General features: G+C 43.7%; 2 protein-coding genes and 1 long non-coding RNA gene across 12 annotated transcripts in view; all 3 read left to right on the forward strand.

Moving 5' to 3' along the window:
* LOC132455344 (protein NLRC5-like) overlaps positions 1–20,008 on the forward strand; it is a 227,474-nt gene that overhangs the window by 98,351 nt on the left and 109,115 nt on the right. The gene's annotated exons all lie outside the window — the stretch shown is intronic.
* Positions 41–11,502, forward strand: LOC132455443 (uncharacterized). Of its 8 annotated transcripts, XR_009525241.1 has the most exons (11): positions 128–296; positions 827–969; positions 2,022–2,068; positions 2,499–6,108; positions 6,350–6,451; positions 6,735–6,918; positions 10,013–10,076; positions 10,168–10,246; positions 10,320–10,431; positions 10,747–10,834; positions 11,053–11,502. It is a non-coding gene; the product is annotated as an uncharacterized LOC132455443 (long non-coding RNA). The 8 variants fall into 8 exon arrangements; XR_009525238.1 differs by having other exon boundaries at positions 124–296; positions 10,168–10,446; positions 10,724–10,834; XR_009525237.1 differs by having other exon boundaries at positions 125–296; positions 10,168–10,431; positions 10,724–10,834.
* The window catches only part of LOC132455346 (NACHT, LRR and PYD domains-containing protein 5-like), a 132,662-nt gene continuing 127,662 nt past the window's right edge, over positions 15,009–20,008 (forward strand). The window contains exon 1 of the mRNA XM_060049158.1: positions 15,009–15,726. The gene's annotated coding sequence lies outside the window, so the exon portion shown is untranslated. The remainder of the gene's footprint in view (positions 15,727–20,008) is intronic.

A 20,008-nucleotide genomic window follows, 5' to 3' on the forward strand; every position in this document is an offset into this window, starting at 1 on the left:
GCCCCTGCTGTGTGTATGCGTGTGTTTCTCTCCCTCCTACTTAGGAGATTGTCTGCAGGTGTGGACGGACGGTGCTGCAGGAGCCTGGCCAGACAACAGACCGGCGGGGTATACCTACTACGAACCTCGCTGAAAATACCCAGCCATTCGACAGAGACGCAACTCACGATCAGAGTTAAATGGTAGGCCTACTACGAAGCTCACTTAGGATTAGAGGGGTATTATATGCGTCTGAAAAAACCCCGTTACAGAAACAATAGGGGCCAAGCAGCTTCGCTGCTCGGACCCCTAATAAGGTACGTCCAACCTGCCTTATTCTATAATTTAGGGAATTCACTTTAATTAATTTTACTCTGCAATAACTTGAATGGAACTTCAGATGTTTGGGGACAAGCAGCAGAGCAGTCAGGTAGCTATTTAAAGCTATGATTTTAAAGCTACGTATTTCGTTTATTTAGATAAAGCATTATGAAAAAGTTTGCATGCACAATAAAGCATACAGATGAATTTCGCACCCAGCATTTTCATTTTCCCTCTGTTTATGAAACCTAGAAATCCCCATCCAAATCTATTCTCTTGAGTAGAGGCAATAAAAATGCGATAGACGGAGGAAGGAGAGGAGAAAATGATTAGAGGTGTGTGTGTGTGTGTGTGTGTGTGTGTGTGTGTGTGTGTGTGTGTGTTAAGTTCATCTTTGGTGTGTGCGTATATATATGGTTTGTATCTATATTGTGTGTGAATCTATATGTGTGTGTGGTGGGCGATGACTCCAGTTCAACCAGTGAACGAGTCTCTTTGATGAAAGCTTCCTTCTCACTCCTCAAAGGGCCGTTCAGGATGCTGCCAAGTTACGGTTGCAATGGAGACGGTATCTCGCAGAGCGCTCAGAGAGCAGATGTTCTTGTGTGGTAACAACTCCCTCTGCTGTCCACATCCGCTCACTACACACACAGGGACGCAAGATCACAGGTGACTTCCTTTTCACCAACTTGACATCTAACCACACACACACACACACACACACACACACACACACACACACACACACACAGTAAGGTGAATTGAATGAAGACTTTTTTCGTTTAGAAGTATGAATCTAAATCAGTCAAATCAGTCTCATCCCTTTAATTAACGGGACAGAAATACAGCCAAAGAGTGTATCATACATAAGGAAAGTGTGGAAATAGTTACATCTTATAAATATCTGGGTACCATTTTCGATGATCACCTTAAGTTTGATGTAAACACTGAGGCTATTGTGAAGCGAGTGCAACAGAGAATTCACCTTCTCCGCAAACTAAATTCCTTTTCTGTAAGTCCTGTCATCCTCTGTCGTTTTTATCACTCTTTTATTGAGAGTCTCCTGAGCTTTTCTTTAACTGCTGGTTTCACAGCCTGACAGTAAAAGACAAACAGCCTGAACAGAATTGTCAACATCTGTTCTAAGATCACCGGAGTTAAACAAAGGGACTTGAATTATTTTTGCAATCGGCAAATCATTAAGAAAGCAGCAGGTATGTTGGCTTCTTCTGGTCGTGCTCTTAAAAGTGAATTCTCCGTGTTGCCATCAGCGGCGTCGCCACGCTTCACCTGCTCGCAGAACAAACCGCCAATCCAAGTCGTTCAACCCCTCTGCAATTCGACTACTAAACGCTCCGTAGTTGTGTATGTGTATTTGTTGTTTGTATGTTACTGTGTCTGTATGCAAGCTGCTCAAACTAATTGCCCCTAGTGGGATAAATAAAGTTGTATTGTAAAATGAGGGCGGTCATTTAAGATCGAACACGGAGCTGAAATAGCCTCGCACTGTTACCAAGTGCGACCACAGGGCACCAAACCTGCATTGAGTTTTTCTAATTAGCTCCCCTGCCGCAGCTCGCCTGCCAAGTGGTTTTCTTAATCAGTTAATTGGTTGCATCTGGTGCGTTTCACTTAAGAGGGAGCCGGACAGCACGTTGGAGTTCTCCACTGTTTGGCAAAAGTCTGTTGTGACTTATTTGACATCTCTTCCTGTTTCACAGGTTAAAGACTTTTTGAAGTAAAGAGGAGCATCTCATCTGAACCTGATGTGAGTAGAATTGTGTGGATTATACATGAAAGTAGCATTTTAATTAATAATAATACATTTAATTTAGATGCGCCTTTCAAGACACCCATGGTCACCTTACAGAGCATATAGTCATCATAAATCGTTTAAAAAAACAAGACATTGTGAAAAAAAAAAAAAAAAAAAAAATACTATAGAGACTATACATTCAAACTTGTCAAAGTAGGAGGTAAATCACTCTTGACTAATGACAGTCAAATAATTAGTATAACTTGTATTAAAAAGCTGGATTAGTTAATTATCTTAATCATTATTTAAAAGTTTGATGATCCCAAAAGCCCTGCATTTGTATTGTCATTCATTTATCTGATTTAATGGAGATGGTAGATGTTGAACTGTGGGACAGTGCCCAAGTTTGGGGACCATGAGTAAACTGTTCCTTCCTTCAAAGGTCTATCATGGATATTTAACTGCAGTTCTGTGAGTATCCCACCTTAACCATCAAGATTAACTTCAAACTGTAAGTGATTAGTTTCTCATTACTCTTGGGCACATTGATGTATTTTGGCTTCCTGGTGAGTTAACCCGTTACCTGAAGGTTGATTTGAGTAGTGAGGATGTTTTATTGGTTCATGAGTTACTTAGGTGTTTGGTTTATATTGGTTTTAATGATTTGTTTAAAAGGTTACAGGCTCCAAGTTATTGTTGTAAGCTGGAGTAATGGTTTGGGTTCTGATGTCTTCAGTCTTCTTTCCAGTTGCTCTCCTGAGCTCTGCATCTTCATCACATGAGCGTTGCTTTACTGATGCGGGTGTGATCTGAGTGAGCAGAGGTGCATACTGGGATACAGAGCTGTCTGAAGTCTACAGGTCTGTAGACACGCCCCCTCAGGGGAAACCGAGCGTTTGAGAAACCGTCGTAACGTCAGTTACATGGACTGGAATGTTCTTTAAGATGGAGACAGGGATTCAGAAGGAGAAACACCAGGGGGAGATGAGGGGACTCCTCATCTCAACGACAAAAACACAACTTCAGTCTGATACATAACCATGGAACACGTTCAACAGTCCCCGCCAGGCATCCTGACTCCTCAGGAACAGTTTCATTACCAAGAAGGTCTTATTTGGGGCCATCCCCAGATGGATCCTGCTCCTCAAGAGCCACCCCCCTCCACTGGGTGGTCTTCTGAACAGATGACCTCCTTCCTGTCCTCAGGCTGACTAAAGCTGCACCGTTTGCATCTGTGAAGGCCCCTCATTCAGGAAACCACTGGACTACAAAGACATGACTTCATAGAAGTCGAAATCAACCTTGGAGACATTTTGGAGACGCCAAGCATAATCCATCACCAATGTGGGACGCCACTGAAAAATGTTGTACATCATTTCCTTCTCTGGAGACATTGGTTGTTCTGTTCTGGGTGCCCTGGCAGGAGAGCTGGGGTTGGATGATGGAACGTTGTTTGGCATGAGGTTTTTACCCTGTGTGTGTGTGTGTGTGTGTGTGTGTGTGTGTGTGTGTGTGTGTGTGTGTGTGTGTGTGTGTGTGTGTGTGTGTGTGTGTGTGTGTGTGTGTGTGTGTGTGTGTGTGTGTGTGTGTGTGTGTGTGTGTGTGTGTGTGTGTGTGTGTGTGTGTGTGTGTGTGTGTCCCCCACTCACACCTGGCATGGGGTTCCACGTGCATGTCCTGGGTTCTGTGTGTGTGTCCGGCTTGCTTTGACAGTGATAATGTTCATACGGGGGTTTGTGATTGGCTTGGGATATTGGAATGGTCAAATAAATCATACCTGATGGACGGCCACACGTTTACTTAAAGGCCTCCAGTAGACGTGAAGAGCCCAGAGCGACGCTGCGGAGCGATATCCAACACACTGGGCAGGAAGGAGAGTATCCAACTCAAGTGTAAAAGGATGCAAGCGGCGTGTTCAGATCAGTGACTTCAAACTAGGACTAAACCAATCAGGATCAATGGAGGATGGACACCTAAAGGAATTCCAAAAGGAAAGTCTGACGTTGGAAAGGGACCTAAATGGATATTCAAGATGACCTTCAGACCTGTAATGAGATGGCTCTTCCTACCTGGCTGGATTGATGGAGAGCCCTGTGGATCTTGTCTTTTTCTCAGTTGCACATCTACTCAGGCTGAACTGTATTTGTTTCGGACAGGACTAGCTGAACGATTGGTTCCCTTAAATCAGAACCAATCTGGGAACTCCAACTAGTGCGCTCTTCGAGCTGAAGTTGTGCTCTTCAGCTGAGGAGGTAAGGAAACCCTCACTGAGGCTTCAAGGTGTAAAGAGGAGGATGTTTCAAAGTGTTCCATGGTACTCGGATAAAGACCGTTGTCATGTTCCACTGGCTGAGAGGAAGAACACTCGGATGTTCCTCTTGGCCTTTCTCCTCTGAGAATCCTGGCGCCATCTTGAAGGATAATCCTGCTCATGTATCTGATGTCATGACAGATTCTCAAACACTTGGTTTCTCCTGAGGGGCGTGTCTATAGAACTGAAGACTTCAGACAGCACTGTATCCCAGCATGCATCTCTGCTCACTCAGACCACACCCCCATGAGTAGGATGCAACGCTCTAGTGATGGAGTTGTAGAGTTTTATAAGTAACGAGGGAGCAGACAAAGGTGATTAGAACACAATGGCATGTCAAGTCTGTAAATCTTTAAACCATGAAGATGGTCTGATAGTTCAGGAATTGGGCTTTTTATTATGGGCGGTCCTTTCGCTCAGATGCCCACTTCTCACTGGACCTGTACATGTGTTGGCTGGCTGGCATGATTTGCTGTTGGTGATGAGTCGGTCAGGGTGACGTTGCAGGGCTACGGTCGGCTCTCTGTGAGCTCAACGTTTAGATTTGCTCTGGATGGTTTGTACCTTGAATAATCTAGATAGTTGTAAAATGTAGATACGGTTTTGTATTTGATTTTAGCTTTAAAGTTGTTGTGGGACGTACATGGTAGTTTTGGTTCTTATGTTTTTGAGTGATAACTTGTACACACTGGGTGCATAATAATGTAAAGGTACACTGAATAGTAGTAATGACCAACAGCAACAAACAGATCTCCTCAAGGTAAGTCTGTTGGCTGTGTTTTAATGAAGATCATCGCTGGACTTCAGGATCTTCCTCCGTTCAGCTCAAGGTGAGGCGCTGGTTCTGTTTTATCTTTGGTTGGTTCCGGCTGGAATGTTCGGATTCCAGTCGGACGGTTTGTGCTTCCCGCCGTGGAAGGTTCTGAGTGCGGTCACTTGATTTAGTCCCAATGGCTAGCATAGAACGTTGTAGTCTTGGCAACCATAAGAAACCACCTGGCAGTTAGTTGGACGGGAGTCCCCTGAGGGAATCTGGCAGAACGTTCTGGATTGTACTTGCGTAACCTCGAGCTGTTGCCAACGGAAACTATTTTTTTAGTCGTTTCCATTGGGAATTGTTGCCCCTTATCTTAAACAAGTTAACTTTGATATTAAATACATACCGACAGACACGTACGTCGTACAATAGGTTGATAATTTCCGATGGTTGCTCCGTACTTTTAACCACAATGTCGTGACCGGACTCGCGCTGCGTACAAAACGGCGTTCTAGTTGGGGCCCATTTTTGACATCCCTGAAGGCTGAAAATCATTCCAAGGTGGAAGACAATTTGACATTTCTTCAACGGAACCCAGCACCTGAATATGGCTGAGTATATTTGATTTAATATTGATACTGCTTAGTGTTCTTTGTTACTTCAGCTTTTGTACGTTCAATATATCTGCTGTCATTAATTGCCACAGAAGTTAAACCCTACAAAATGGAATGACGCTAAACAACGACTTTGGTGCAGAGTTACCAAGTGGATAATATCAAAGCTAAAATAATGGCCGTCCTTCCCACATGTTACAGTAGAAGATACTATAGAACTGTACAAGGCTAAAAAGGTAACGTGTAGTTTGCCCCAAGGTGTCTGCCTCCTCACCCAGAGCCAGACCTCCACCTCCTCACCCAGAGCCAGACCTCCACCTCCTCACCCAGAGCCAGACCGCCACCTCCTGTCAGAAGTCTTCCAGAACAGGTCAGTGCTCTGGTGTGTGAGTAGAGTCTTCTCAGGTCAGTTTCAATGCTTGGGCTGAACCACTTCTTTAAACTTATGGACTGCTGTCTTCATTCCCAAAAACGGCATGCTTATGTCTGGTCTCAAGTCTTTTCTAGCCTTGAGTTATAAAATAATAGTTAAATTAATTATGTAACTCTGTTTCGGATGAGTCAATTAGGTTTATTGTTGGTTTAATGCTGATCTAAACCTGCTGCTGTAGCTGAAAGGCGAGGCTGAGAGACTGGGGACCGGAGGCTTGTGGTGCCAGGATGGACCGGAGACTGACGCTGGAGACCAGGGGCCTGCAGCACCGGACCAGAGGGTAACCATCACCAAGCTCATCTGAAACACTAAAATCCACGGTAGTTATGTCTGGTTTTGATCATCTTATGACTTTAAATTATTGTAGCAATAATAGCCATTATTGTTACGAGTGCTGCTTCGACCGTAGTGGATGAATTGCTGAACGTGACATTCTGCAGACGTTGTCTAATTTAAGTGTTTAAATTTGTCTTCCATTTTACGAGTGAACCTCAGATGCAGGAGGTGGGGTGTGTTGCGTCCCCAGGTGATTTACTGCTGAGACCAACTGTGTTTGTAACCAGACCAAGAATCCATGGCTGAAGGAGCTGAAGGAGCTGATGGAGGAGCCGTGCTGAAGGAGCTGATGGAGGAGCCGTGCTGAAGGAGCTGATGGAGGAGCCGAGCTGATGGAGGTGTCGTGCTGAAGGCCCTGCCTGGTGGAGGAGCTGGTGTAGGCCCTGCCTGGTGAAGGACGTCTGTCGTGGGGTAGATGGAGCTTGACTCTGAAGTGATCATCACACTCACTGCAACTTCTCGTAGAATACTGCTACCACAAACTACCGGCGTTTGTACCACATATACCAGACAACTACATCTGTTTTACCACATGTTGAAGCAAGACTTCCGCTGTTTGTTCCAGACCAGGACTCTGTCTGAGGAGAGCTGATGGAGGACGACTAGGAATCGACCAACAAGGATTCCTCGTAAGATTGTATTGACTTTACATGGTTGACTTAAAGGGGAACATACAGCTGTTACTTTGACATGCGTTAACCAACTACCGCTGTGTTTTCTTACTAGAACGTGTTTCTGGAGCGGAGGCGAGTTGGTAGGGGAGCCGCAAATCTGGAGGACGACATCACTCTACCAACCAGGATCCTCGTAAGTTTGCATAAAATAAACAGAGTGGACTTGTTGTAACGCAGGATTTGTTTTTCCAGTTAAAGTTACGGCATACTACTGTGGTTGTTTACCAGACGAACTACAGCTGCTACTTTGTTACGCGCCATTAGAGCCCAACTACTCCTGTGTTTGTGACCTTACATTAGAAACAAACTACTACTGTGTTGGTTACCTTACATTAGAGACAAACTACTCCTGTGTTTGTTACCTAACATTAGAGACCAACTACTCCTGATGTGAGTAGAATTGTGTGGCAAAGCACAACTGACGTGACTTGTATGTTGAATATAAATCACAGATAATCTGTGAAGGAAATCGGGGATTGTGGTTGTTTAACTCTCATTTGAAATGTATGCATTGATTCTACCTGTAAGTAACATTTTAGAGACTATACATTCAAACTTGTCAAAGTAAGAGGTAGATCACTCTTGAGTAATGACAGTCAAATAATTAGTATAATTTATATTAAAAAACTGGATTAGGTCATTATCTTAATCATTATTTAATGGTTGGATGATCCTAAAAGCCCTGAATTTGTATTGTCATTCATTTATCTGATTTAATGGAGATGGTAGATGTTGAACTGTGGGACAGTGCCCAAGTTTGGGGACCATGAGTAAACTGTTCCTTCCTTCAAAGGTCTATCATGGACATGTAACTGCAGTTCTGTGAGTATCCCAACTTGACCATGAAGTTGAACTGCAAACTGTAAGTCATAAGTTTCTCATTACTCTTGGGCACATTGATGTATTTTGGCTTCCTGGCGAGTTAACCCGTTACCTGAAGTTTGATCTGAGTAGTAAGGATGTTTTATTAGTTCATGGGTTACTGAGGTGTTTGGTTTATGTTGGTTTTAATGGATTGTTAAAATGGTTACAGGCTCCAAGTTATTGTTGTAAGCTGGAGTAATGGGTTGGGTTCTGATGTCTTCAGTCTTCTTTCCAGCTACTCTCCTGAGCTCTGCATCTTCATCAAATGAGTGTTGCTTGACTGAGGAGGGTGTGGTCTCAGTGAGCAGAGGTGCATACTGGGATACAGAGCTGTCTGAAGTCTACAGGTCTGTAGACATGCCCCTTCAAGGGAAACCGAGTGTTTGAGAAACCGTCGTGATGTCAGTTACATGGACTGGAATGTTCTTTAAGATGGAGACAGGGATTCAGAAGGAGAAACACCAGGGGGAGATGAGGGGACTCCTCTTCTCAACGACTAAAACACAACTTCACTCCGACACAGAGAACCATGGAACACGTTCAACAGTCGCCTCCAGGCATCGTGACTCCTCAGGAACAGTTTCATTTCCAAGAAGGGCTTATTTGGGGCCAGACCAAGATGGATCCTGCTCCTCAAGAGCCACCCCCTCCACTGGGTTGTCTTCTGAACAGAATACCTCCTTCCTGTCCTCAGGCTGACTAAAGCTGCACCGTTTGCATCTGTGAAGGCCCCTCATTCAGGAAACCACAGGACTACAAAGACATGAATTCAGAGACGTTGAATCAACCTTGGAGACATTTTGGAGACGCCAAGCATAATCCATCACCAATGTGGGACGCCACTGAAGAATGTTGTACATCATTTACTTCTCTGGAGACATTGGTTGTTCTGTTCTGGGTGCCCTGGCAGGAGAGCTGGGGTTGGATGATGGAATATTATTTGGCATGAGGTTTTTACCCTGCATGATTGTTTGGCCTTTTGTGGCTCAGTGGTGTGTGTTTGTTTGGGTTTGACATGAGATGGATGATTATTGAGCATCGCAAGGGTTCTACTGTGTGTGTGTCTCCCACTCACACCTGGCATGGGGTTCCACGTGTGAATCATTGGTTTTATGTGTGTGTGTGTGTCCGGCTTGCTTTGACAGTGATAATGTTCATACGGGGGTCTGTGTGATTGGCTTGGGATATTGGAATGGTCAAATAAATCATCCCTGATGGACGGCCACATGTTTATTTAAGGGCCTCCAGTAGACATGAAGAGCCCAGAGCGACGCTGCGTAGCGATATCCAACACACTGGGCAGGAAGGAGAGTATCCAACTCAAGTGTAAAAGGATGCAAGCGGCATGTTCAGATCAGTGACTTCAATCTAGGACTTCACCACTCAGGATCAATGGAGGATGGACACCTAAAGGAATTCCAAAAGGAGACTCTGATGTTGGAAAGGGACCTAATTGGATATTCAAGATGACCTTCAGCCCTGTAATGAGACGGCTCTTCCTACCTGGCTGGATTGATGGAGAGCCCTGTGGATCTTGTCTTTTTCTCAGTTGCACGTCTTCTCAGGCTGAACTGTATTTGTTTCGGACAGGACTAGCTGAACGATTGGTTTCCTTAAATCAGAACCAATCTGGGAACTCCAACTAGTGCGCTCTTCGAGCTGAAGTTGTGCTCTTCAGCTGAGGAGGTAAAGTGTGCTGAAGGAGCTGATGGAGGAGCCGTGCTGAAGGAGCTGATGGAGGAGCCGTGCTGAAGGCCCTGCCTGGTGGAGGAGCTGGTGGAGTCCTTGCCTGGTGAAGGATGTCTGTCGTGGGGTAGATGGAGCTTGACTCTGAAGTGATCATCACACTCACTGCCACTTCTAGTAGAATACGGTTACCACAAACTACCGGTGTTTGTACCATATATACCAGACGGCTTCATCTGTTTTACCACATGTTGAAGCAAGACTTCCGCTGTTTGTTCCAGACCAGGACTCTGTCTGAGGAGAGCTGCTGGAGGACGACTAGGAATCGACCAACAAGGATTCCTCGTAAGTTTGTATTTACTTACATGGTTGACTTAAAGGGCAAAATACAGCTGTTACTTTGACATGCACAACTACCGCTGTGTTTTCTTACTAGAACGTGTTTCTGGAGCGGGGGCAAGTTGGTAGGGGAGCCGCAAATCTGGAGGATGACCATTACTCTACCAACAAGGATTGTAAGTTTGTATTAACCTAACAAAGTGGAAATAAAGGGCTTAAAAATAAGACTAACTACATGTTTGTTACCAGACGTTGGGGCCAGACTTGCACTGTTTGTTCCAGACCAGGACTCTGGCTGAGGAGAGCTGATGGAGGAGCCAAGACTCTGGAGGACGACATCACTCTACCAAACAGGATCCTCGTAAGTTTGCATAAAGTAAACAGAGTGGACTTGTTGTAACGCAGGATTAGTTTGTCCAGTAATAGTTACGACATACTACGGTGATTGTTTACCAGACAAACTACAGCTTACATTAGAGCCCAACTACTACTGTTTGTTACCTTACATTAGAGACAAACTACTACTGTGTTTGTTACCTTTCATTAGAGACAAATTACTACTGTGTTTGTTACCTTACATTAGAGCCCAACTATTCCTGTGTTTGCTACCTTACATTAGAGACAAATTACTACTGTTTGTTACCTTACATTAGAGACCAATTACGTTTGTAACCAGACCAGGAATCTGGAGGACTGATCGAGAAGCCAAACATCTAGAAGGCAAATCCTGAGGACAACCAGAACTCTACCATCAAGGATTCCTCGTAAGTTTGCAATATCTGGACATAGTGGACTAGGTAGGGGGTTGGGGGTTCAACTCTCAAACCAATGGTGCCGGGTTCAAGTCCTCAGAATACAGTGATGCGTCCTTGAGCAAGGCGCCCTAAAGCCTGCCTGCTCCTTAATGACTTGTCTTTGGTTCAGAAAATGTTGCATCTTTTGAATATTGAACCTAATCAATGTCCTTGTTTGGTCCGGGCAGACACACCTGAACTGAACCCGCCCTGATCCTGACATCCTGCTGGTCCCGTCTCCTCAGTTCATCTGAGCCTCGTCCTCCAGAAGACCTGCTGAGCTCAGCAGTCTGAGGCTGATGGATCAATGACCTCCAGTGGGAGTGATCCTCTTGACCCCACATGTAACCGTGTGCTTCCACACGCCTTTCCCTCACGTCTGTCACTAACCTCACTACTTCACTACTCTCTACTGCTTCCTCTTCTTCTTCCTTCTCTGTGGTTCGAACCTTTACACTGAAGGCGCGTCTTCCTGCCCTCAGAGGGTTCAGCGTTAGGGTTGAGAGTCAGGGTTTAGAGTCAGGGACAGAGCTGGTCAGGGAGGGCTGCTTTAACACAAACCTCTTCACTTGCTTTCGGAATGGTGGTGACATTTTGAAAAGATTCATTCGGGAAATTGTTTTCCTCTGCTTCCCATTACAAAATTGTATTAAACTTCTGTCAAGTGTTTTTGTTTATATATTAAAATCCCACATTAACTTCTACATGTTTGGTGCGGTTCATTTATTTGTCCTTTAACTTGGTTAATGTCAAGCTAGACTCCTGCAATACATTTAATATACACGATTGTTATTCAGCAATGTTCACATAATCCATTTAGTAAAAATATGTAACCTCCATATTACTACTAAATTCAAGCCTATTCATGTATTTAACAATGTACATACTGCCCTGCAGGCCATTCTCTGCTACTACAAAACGTTCAGACCACCAACCCGTCTCACATCAATTATCTATAGCTACGTTGGTTCAAACGGAAAATGTAGTTTGGTGTGAGACTGTTGTCCAGCAGAGGGAGCTGTCATACACCTTAATTATACAGGGACGTCTGTGTATTTACATTTTAAAATGTTCATGTGCTGGTCTAGTTTGTCTGCAAATAACTCGAAGTGGATAAGCAGCACAGCAGTCAGGTAGCTATTTTATGCTAAAATAAACTGTATTTTGTTTTATGTGAAGCATTATGATTTATTTTTTTTCATGCAAATTAAAGCATAGAAATAATTTGGGCATTTTCATTTTCCGTCTGGGCTAAGCCCCGGATGTTCATGAAACCTAGAAACACCCCTGCCGTCGACGGCGTTCCCATAGACGGGCCGGAAGTCAGGTGGCGGAGGACGGGGTCCGACGGATGACAGGGGGCCACAAAGGGCCTCCAACGCCCCCCACTCCAGCTCATACTGAGCCAGTATCCTGTACAATTATACTCCTACTTAGCCAGTAACCTGTGTACTTATACTCATACTGAGCCAGTATCCAGGGTACTTATACACATACTGAGCCAGTAACCTGTGTACTTATACTCATACTGAGCCAGTATCCAGGGTACTTATACTCATACTGAGCCAGTAACCTGTGTACTTATACTCATACTGAGCCAGTAACATGTGTACTTATACTCATACTGAGCCAGTAACCTGTGTACTTATATGCTCATACTGAGCCAGTAACCTGTGTACTTGTACTCATACTGAGCCAGTATCCTGTGTACTTATACTGAGCCACTAACCTGTGTACTTATACTCATACTGAGCCAGTATCCTGGGTACTTATACTCATACTTAGGCGGTGTCCTGTGTACTTATACTCGGTGGCGTCACAAGGCTGTTTTATTCGGGGCTAAAGCGCCGGATATTATTTAATTAGCCCTGAATATAATTTTTGGGTAAAATAAGTAAAATAAAAGAATATTTGTATCTATATATATATATATATATATATATATATATATATATATATATATATATATATATATATGTGTATATATATATATATAGACCCACTTCCATTAATTTTACTCTGAAATAGATTGAATAGAACTTTAGATCTTTGGGGATAAGCAGCAAAGCAGTCAGGTAGCTATTTAAAGCTGCTTTTTTGTATGCCCAAAGGGATACTTTTCTTTTCCCTCTGGGCTAAGTCCCGGATGTTTATGAAACCTAGAATCGGCTGCGTCTCTTGCGGCGGCGGCGGCGTCCCTTGCGGCGGCGGCGGCGTCTCTTGCGGCGGAGGCGGCGGCGTCTCTTGCGGCGGCGGCGGCGTCTCTTGCGGAGGCGCAGGCGGCGCCGCCGCAAGAGACGCAGCAGCTGTACATGTGAGCAGTCTTTTAGTGCCTTGCGTCGGCTCCATACATGGCTCAGGAGGACCACAGGCCAAAGCAGACTCCAGCACCTAGCTGTGATGTCCATTGAGTAGGAGTTGCTTGAAAGAATTGAACACCAAAGGGTCATTGACAGGTTTGCCACCCTCAAAGTGCGGCGACATAGATTTTTTGGACTTTTTGGGTTGACCTTCTTTTTATTCTTTTTTTTTTGCTCTTGATGTGAAGCATGTATTATTATCAATTATTGATGACTTATATTGGTTTATGAAAGTTCAGATAGGTGTGCAACCAAGTAGTATAGAGATGGCCATCCGTAAATAATTAACAGAAGATGGGTTGTCCAAGTCCCTTGTACATAGTACTTTGTTCAATGACAAAGTTGAATATAATCTAATCTAATCGAATGACTGTTGATACAAAAGGAGGCACTTGGAGTTAACGGTCAGGAAAACCAGCTGAGTGGAGAAGGTTTTGTGTTTGTTACAGGGGGCTGTCTGTGTGAACTGGCACAATAAAGCTGGTGTTCTGGAAAGGGCTAAAAAAAAATAGAAATAATCCATATTTTGGAGTTAGTTTAACCAATGTTAAAATGAAAGTTATTTTTTGACATATTTTCGTTTTTGTGTGGAAAAATGGTGGGTGGTGGCAGTGGGGCTCATTGGGAGCTCAGCACCCCTAAAGCTCTGACCCTAGAATCACCCCTGCTTCTAGTCATTCTTGCTTTGCTTGAATTCTGGAATAATTTTGGGGGGGAGTGCATGAGGTTTGGTCAGAAGGCCTGATGTAGGCTAGATTGGATGGAATGCGTGTTGTGAATTGAGAACAGCCAGCTCACGATGTGATACAGCGTTCAGCTGTGCAACAAATATATTTTTATTTTTCAATCTTGACGACTTTTGTAGTGCTGTGTGTAGCCACACCTTTGGCCCTTCTGAACTTAAACACGCAGTTAATATCCTTTCATAACTCCTCTTGTTTATGTTGGTAGCTTAGCCATGTCATGTCACGTTGTCAACATTGGATACATGGAGCAGAACATAGTGGGTCATGTGTCCGATGCTTTTTGGAAACGTTTTCTTCATAAAGCGTGCCAGACAGATTTTACATTTCATTCCTTTAATTAGCTCCATGGGTATGCTGTCTTTCAGAACCTTTCATTACCGGCACTAAAGAGAAAAAAAAGAGTGCATCCTCATTGTACTCAGCACTTCTGAAAATGCACTTCTGAATGCGTCTCTGTCCCCGGCACATTTCAAACCAAACTGACGACCATGTGCTTTGCGACTTTATCATTTACACGCATCATTTTAAATGTATATTGTTTATACCTTATTTTTGGTTTGCCCTGTTTGTTCTGTTTGTCTTTACTTTATAATATAATCTATATAACTGACTTTCTATTTGGGTGGGGTTGATATTATAATATCTAACTATGACTGACTGTCTGTTTGGTGGGGTATTATTTAGGAGTCTATGTTTAACTTGATTTATTCATATCGATGCATACACAAATGATCATATGCAATTATACTGAGCATATAAACTATATGTATACAGTGTCCATCGTTTTTTATCTTTATTTTAATCTTTAATTTATTTTTATTATATTTTATACTTGTATTTATCACTAAATCTCTCTTTGCTCTACTTTTGACCCTTATCCCTTTGGGATGAGAGAGAGAGAGAGAGAGAGAGAGAGAGAGAGAGAGAGAGAGAGAGAGAGAGAGAGAGAGAGAGAGAGAGAGAGAGAGAGAGAGAGAGAGAGAGAGAGAGAGAGAGAGAGAGAGAGAGAGAGAGAGAGAGAGAGAGCGCTACAGGTAAACCAGTTATGCTCCTCAGTAAGTTAATGATTGATGGTTTTACTGACAGCTCTTCCTCAGGTCCAGCTCGTTTCCTGATTTGATCCGAGCAGCGTGGATACTCTCCTAAAGATCTCTTTACTATGTTTGTTTGGTTTGTTGTCCTGTCTGTTTCCTAACTCTGAAAAGTGGTTTTGTTCTCCTTCAAAGTAAAAGTGTTCCCTTAGCTTTTCTTACGGTTAGGGGTTAGGAGTTGTCTGTATTTTGATACGTTGGGAGTGACATGATTTCACCGCAGGCGATACAATTGTACTTTGTAGACTAGAAGTCACTTTAGTTCCACTGTTTTAACCTCCAACATCGTGACACCTGGTGGTTCATAGCTTTATAGGGACCTCATCAAACCTTTGCTCCGTCTTATCTTATCACTTGATAAGGTTCTGCGTGTGTGTTCTGGTGAAGCCCTGCCCTGGCCTCATCATAAAGGCTTTACACGTAGTGAGCTGTGTTCAAAGTCTCCTTCCTCATTCGATCTGTCTTCACTGAGGAGCCCAGCAGCTCAGTCTTTACTCAGAACCTTTAGAACCGTGTTCACGTTCTGGCTCCGTTCTGAACACTTACTTTGTGTTTTGTGAACAACTGAATCTCTTCCTTCAACGGATCTTACTTTCCTTCCTTTTGTGCTTTTATATTTTCCTATGACATGGGGCAGCACACGTTTTCATCACGGAGAAGCTAAGGTACAGCTCGCTAAATGTCATGTTTTCTTTGGATTATTGGTCGTATATTCGCTGGAACAATGAAGACCCCCCTTTTGGGATTAATACAGTTAATTGTGTGTGTGTGTGTGTGTGTGTGTGTGTGTGTGTGTGTGTGTGTGTGTGTGTGTGTGTGTGTGTGTGTGTGTGTGTGTGTGTGTGTGTGTGTGTGTGTGTGTGTGTGTGTGTGTGTGTGTGTGTCAGTGTGCTACAGGTAAACCAGTTATGCTCCTTAGTAAGTTAATGATTGATGGTTTTACTGACAGCTCTTCCTCAGGTCCAGCTCGTTTCCTGATTTGATCCGAGCAGCGTGGATACGCTCTTAAAGAACCCTTTACTATGTTTGTTTGGTTTGTTGTCCTGTCTGTTTCCTAACTCTGAAAAGTCCTGTTTTCTTTAGATTATTGGTCGTATATTCTCACTGTATTGATATGTTATAGAATAATCTGTTTCCAGTCCCAGTTCAATGTTTCCAGGTTCCTGCTGTAAAAGAGATGTTTATCTCAGAGAGGGAACCTGTCTGAATAAAGGAATATGGGTCAGGTGACCTTGGGTGTCTTGAAAGGCGCCTCTAAATTAAATGTATTATTATTATTATTAGAACATCAATCACTATTTCAGTCTTTCCTGTAGTGAGGTCAGATTGGTTCATGTTGTAGACTTTTGTTGTGGAGGTTCATTCTGTACTTTAGTGAGGTCAGATTCGTTGTGTTGTGGACTTTTATTGTGGAGTTTCATTTGTAACATTAGTTACTTGTTGGTGGTTTTATGGCTGTCTATAATGGTTTAGCACATTGATATGTAGACCCTTGATGCTTTCGTTACTATGCTCTACTGGGAGAGTTCAGTGTTTCAGAAGTTCAGAAGGGAAATAAGGAATCATCCTAATAATGAAGAATGAGATATAAACATATAGCGATGGAGTGTGTAGATTTAGACATAGATAGTGATAGAGTGTGTAGATCTAGACATAGATTGTGATATTGTTTAGATATAGACATAGAGTGACAGAGTGTGTGTGAGATCTAGACATAGTGATAGAATGTGTAGATTTAGACATAGATAGTGATATAGTGTGTGATCTAGACATTGATAGGGATAGTGTGTAGATCTAGACATAGAGAGTAATAGAGTGTGTAGAACTAGACATAGAGAGTGATAGTCTTCACTGCAGTAATTTCAAGTTCGGTACTAAGAATCCACAGAAACAATATGTAGTTGTGTTTGTGTCCAGGTCTCCAGTCTTCTATGGATGAGGAGAGAGAGGAGGGGGGTCCTACCTCTAAGACCACTCTGTCTGGGGAACATGGCCGCCGGAGCAAAGCTGAGAGGTAAGAAGAGGATCTCTGTCTGTGAGTGTTGTCAGTGGTTATTAATGATCCCCACTATAGGGGTTTTCGAGGGGACTTCTGTTTCCGGTATTGGTTGCGAGGGTGGGGGCCACAACCCCCCTTCCACTTCCTGTGTGTGTGTGTGTGTGTGTGTGTGTGTGTGTGTGTGTGTGTGTGTGTGTGTGTGTGTGTGTGTGTGTGTGTGTGTGTGTGTGTGTGTGTGTGTGTGTGTGTGTGTGGGAGGCAGGTGTGGCTTCCTAAGGTGGGGTGCAGCGAGCGGTCATTTTGGGGGCGTGTGGGGGGCAAAGGTATATGGGTGCAGGTTGACCGTAGTCATGAGGGTGTGTGTGTGTGTGTGTGTGTGTCTGTGTCTGCCCTGTGATATTGAATCATGGGTAATGTAGTGTAACAACACACTGAAGAACAGGGAACTTAAATGGGGTTCACAATGGCTTGCACTTTGTCCTGGTTACCGTTCCTGGGTTAGATTAAACTGATGTATCCAGCACTTGTCTGGCCGTAGTGTGTCGGGGATCGTGGCTTTAAAGTCCACTAGCAGATAGCCATACGGCGTACTAGTAGCATCGGTAAAGGGCTCTAGAAAATACTTTGTCCTCCACGGGAGCATCTGCCTGGCTATTAACAAAATCTGATATTTGTCGCGTGGGTTCTTAAACAAAACCATGTGATTAGTGTTTAAAATTATTGTTCTGCTGGTTTTACCCTGCATATATAAATTCTCTACCAGATACATCCATCCATATACTCATGGATGTCCTCTTCTCTCTCTTGGGGAGCGGAGGGCCGAGCTCTCTGAGTGGCCAACGACGTGCGTCGCGACGTAGGTCGCATTGGTCGCGACGTAGGTCGCATTGGTCGCGACGTAGGTCGCATTGGTCGCTCGTCTGGCTGCCGTTTTCTCGTCTGGCTGCCGTTTTGGTCGCTGGCTGGCTCGGTCACTCAAAGTCTATGGGCGGTCCTTAATCAGTTATTTGCATGTTATCAACGGGTTTTTTGCGACAGTTGAAGTACCAGAAAGCCATGCTCTCTGGCGAAAGCTACCTACAGCTCTTTATTGCAAGTATTATTTTTATATTTTTATTTTGAAGTAGGCCTACAGTTTAAAATGAAGAAATCGTTGGTCTATCAATATCATTAAAATGTATTAGTTGTAATTTGTGGCGTATTCAAATAATGTATTTTATATCTTATATATAGCCTATATATTTGTTTTGTTAAACGTCATTAAGCCTAATAAGATATATTATGCACAAAGCACTTCGTTATAGAGTGATATATTAGTTGTAATTTGTGGCGTATTCAAATAATGTATTTTATATCTTATATATAGCCTATATATTTGTTTTGTTAAATGTCATTAAGCCTAATATTGTATGTTATGTACAAAGTTCTTCGTTATAGAGTGATATAGTTAAATATCTGTACCGGTATAGCGCCCAGCACTAACGCAAGTTGACGCCGCAACACCATGGGGGCGGGGCAGGGGGCGTTAAAAAACGCCAGGCACCGTTATGAGGAACCGAAATGTGTGTTCTTATTCGATCTCGTTTCAACCATTTACGTCGGAACCGGTTCCCTACTGGAACCGAGTTTCGGTGCTCAACCCCCCACACACACACACACACACACACACACACACACACACACACACACACACACACACACACACACACACCAGGGATTAAAATTAACGACGTCCCGTCGTCCCGGGGACGTAATTAATTGTCATCGGGAGGATTTTTATTCTCTCTCGGGTCGACTTCGGGACGAAGAGAATTTTGCGGGCACTGACTTAATTTTTCTGTTTAAGTTTTCAACACTTTCTGTGATGTTCGCGATCGGTGGAAAATACTTATTTAATGGAAAGGGCTTCTTTCAATTGGTTGGCGCGCTCGCGTTTGTGTTGTTTAGTGAGACAGCGGGTGTAAAATCCCCCGTTCGTCAGGCTTTCTTGGTTCACTGGAGAAGGCGGCGCTGCGCACGGAGTCAAAAAAATAAGTGGGCCGGCCCACCGGGAGACTTCCCGATCTCCAGCCTATGCTGCAGAGCGAATTTAAATCGCTGGCAGAACGGCCTGGGGGTCTAAGACCGTCATTTATCTAAATTTAATTTATCTAAATTTCATATATATAGGCTACATAGCAGCTGCATTTCACATCAATCGCAATTATTACATAGGTCTTCTCAATGCCATGGAACGCTCCGTTCGCTTGCAATGGGACCTTCACAACTTCCGGCGGTGAATTATATTTGAAAATTCACCGTTGCTAAGTATAATCATGAGTATGATTGACCGCTGTCAAGGAAAACAACAGATTTTTCGCCTCTAATGAAGTCTCACTCTGCAAGTACCGGTAACTTGTCAACCCCAGCGTCTTCGGTTGCTAAGCGACGTCAACGTCTTTGGCGGACTATTTCTCTGCTGATCAACACTACGAATGCTGGTGGTATCAAATAAATTGTAAAAAGACACACCATGTGAAGTTATTGTTTCGTTTTGGCAAGTAGCCGTGTGATAAGCGGGACATGTAGAGAACATCGCCGGTCATGATTGAAAATAAGCCCCTTCAGGGCGAAGCAAGTTCGCCCTGTCGGGGCTTATTTTCCCGATAATTACCGGCGTTCTATACACTATCCCTTTTTACATTCCTGCTGCTTCGGGTTTGCCTTTGTAGGTGCATTGAGAGGATGAGCGGGCGAATCCGCTGTCAGTGCGTGTGCATGATACGCAGGTTTATCCAATAAGTGGTAGTGTACCCGCGCACCATTGGCATGTAGGCCTATACGCGCTTGTCTCTGTGCGTCTGTGAACGAGAATGACAGGGAGAAAGATTGCTACGCGGAGATGTACGAACAGAACGATATTTATATTTCAAAATCGCTAAAACGTTTAAAAAAAAAAAAAGCAGAAT

Source organism: Gadus macrocephalus, chromosome 4 (assembly GCF_031168955.1).
Source record: "Gadus macrocephalus chromosome 4, ASM3116895v1".
NCBI lineage: Eukaryota > Metazoa > Chordata > Actinopteri > Gadiformes > Gadidae > Gadus > Gadus macrocephalus.